Genomic DNA, 2,416 nt, shown 5'->3' on the forward strand with positions numbered 1-2,416 from the left:
TTGAAAAGCTTCTTGAGATGTTTTATCTTCTATTTGTTTTCCTATGAATTCTTGAATAAGTCGATTTAATACATTTTTAAATGTTTCCATAGTGTCAGTGGTCGCTATCATCATCGTCTCAGTTTCATCGAGAGATGAATGGAAACGATATGCATTGCCTTGTGTTTTATGTATAATATAATTAAGAAAAATTTTTGAATGTAGATTTCTTAATTCTTCAGTTAGTTGAATTTGAATTCCCATTTTATTACTCCATTCTTGAATTTTTGCTTCAGGATTTTGCTCACAATCAATAAAAAGAATATCTGAATTTGTTGGAAAAGTAAATAGTTTAGGTATATATTGTGGAGGTATTTTTTCCCATTTGTTTTGTTTATTTTTGACCATTCCTTGTCTATATAAAAAAATTTTCTCTAACACATAAGAAACACCATTCATAGAAGATTAACGATGAAAGAAAGCATTATTCAAAAATATGTCTTTTTTGGAGGCGAGAGGAATAACGTAAGCAATCCATTTTCGAAGACATTTGTCCTTTCAAATGTGGAAGGGATTACTATATTTTGGATTATTATATTTTTCATTATGTAAAGTGTCGGTAGAAAGATTGTTATGTAATTAAATAAGTGTCGGTAGGATAATTATTAAGTGTCGGTTGATGTAACATAAAGTGTGTAACCCTCAATAGTCTAGGGGGCTATAATGTAAATAAGTGTGTCGTTTTGCAATCAAATGATTGCAAATCAATTATGTAACCGGCACCTTCGAGTCTATAAATAGAGCTTTCGCCCATATGAAATAAACAAATTAAATTTGAGTGTTTAAAACTTGAGTTGATTTTAAAGTTCTTCTCTGTTGAACTATCCAAACTATACATATAAACATTAAATTATCCAATACAATCCATTATCAAAACAATCATACACTTCATTCAGATATAATCTTTTAATAATCTTCATTTATCCATCAAATTATCCAATTTGATATCAGAACAATTAATTTGTAAAAAAAAAAGCTACCCACCTAGCATTTGGGTTTGATTTCGTAGGGGAACCTAAGTCTCCTTTTATAAGATATGTCTGCCTTCATTTTTTGTCCCACCAGCGATGTGGGATGCCAAACTTGTAACGTTAATTTCTTTTTCACAACTCCATCGATGTGGGATGCCGACGGTGAAGCATGGGAATATGATTGCTTTCATACGAATTGACATCACTCGAAACATGAAATTGTCGACTCCTTTCTTCTCCAAGCTGTGGACTCATCTTCTCCGACGACGCAACAATTTCTATTCACCTTCACTTCAAAGTCGGAAATTGGGACATTTGAGGTAAATTCGAAAACTCACGGGAACTCCGATTCATCTTCAATTCCATATGAACTCTGATTCACATTCAATTCAAACTCATTCCATATGTGATTCCATTTTCTGCTAGATCGAAGGCGAAAATTAGAACTCTGATTCACCATCTGAGGTCTGTGTCCCGATTATCAAGTCACTTATCAATTGGTTCTTCATTTGGGGTGTGAGGTATGTGTCTCGATTGTCACAAACCCCTTGAATCTGTGACGTAGGTTAGTTCTTCAATCCATGATGCAAATTGTAATGGAACCCGTGTTCATGGATATATCAGGTATTATAACGGGGTAGTGTAAATGAATTGATGTTTGTATTGTAATTGAATCCATCACAACAGGTGCACACAAACTGTTTGATATTTTGTCTTAGTGAAATTTGATTCACATTCCTTGTTTAATTGAATGATTAGCGATTATAGGGAGGGTTAATTGGAAGGAACATGCACTGACTTGTTTAATTCTCCACTTCTGCTTGTTTAATTTTGCGATTTGAGTTCTCCTTCAACCACTTCACCTTGTTTAATTAACTATTAAGTTGTTTTGTAATTTGAGTTATCCACCCTATTCACTGTTAATTTGATTGATAATGTTTGGTTTATTGTTAATGTGTTAATTTGTTTTTAATGTGTTAAGGTTCCAATTGAAGGTTAGTGTCCAATTCTAGGTCTTTGAAACAAATCAACCAAAGAAGCCAAGATAAAGAACAAGAAAGAAAGCTTCTAAAATTGTTCTTGTTCCCTCAACATTCATAATGCAGTAGTTAGTTATTTAGATGTGACGTATTAAGGATCAAAGGGGTTTTTTGTAATCATAATTTCATGTTATAATGTTATATTTATTAATTTTTCATTGATATAATTTTATATTTATTAATGTTATATATAATGTTATATTCTTAGGATTAGTGCTATATTTATTAATTTTTTAATAATTAATGGTCTGGATTAATTCCCTGATTAATCTCTGCCTAGCCGATTAATCCCTTGACCCAGTCCACCGTCGAGCTACTGTTGAGCGCTTTTTGCAACCTTACCTTAAACAAGTCCACGCCTAAAAA

General features: G+C 32.2%; 1 long non-coding RNA gene across 2 annotated transcripts; it reads left to right on the forward strand.

Annotated features, from left to right (window-relative positions):
* The first annotated feature begins 965 nt into the window (after positions 1 to 965).
* Positions 966 to 2,176, forward strand: LOC144997483 (uncharacterized). 2 transcript variants are annotated; one of them, XR_013659814.1, is made up of 3 exons: positions 1,083 to 1,330; positions 1,437 to 1,634; positions 1,993 to 2,176. It is a non-coding gene; the product is annotated as an uncharacterized LOC144997483 (long non-coding RNA). The 2 variants fall into 2 exon arrangements; XR_013659813.1 differs by lacking the exon at positions 1,993 to 2,176 and having other exon boundaries at positions 966 to 1,330; positions 1,437 to 1,743.
* The last annotated feature ends 240 nt before the right edge of the window (positions 2,177 to 2,416 follow it).

Source organism: Lactuca saligna, chromosome 5 (assembly GCF_052625555.1).
Source record: "Lactuca saligna cultivar CGN05327 chromosome 5, ASM5262555v1, whole genome shotgun sequence".
NCBI classification, from domain to species: Eukaryota; Viridiplantae; Streptophyta; class Magnoliopsida; order Asterales; family Asteraceae; genus Lactuca; species Lactuca saligna.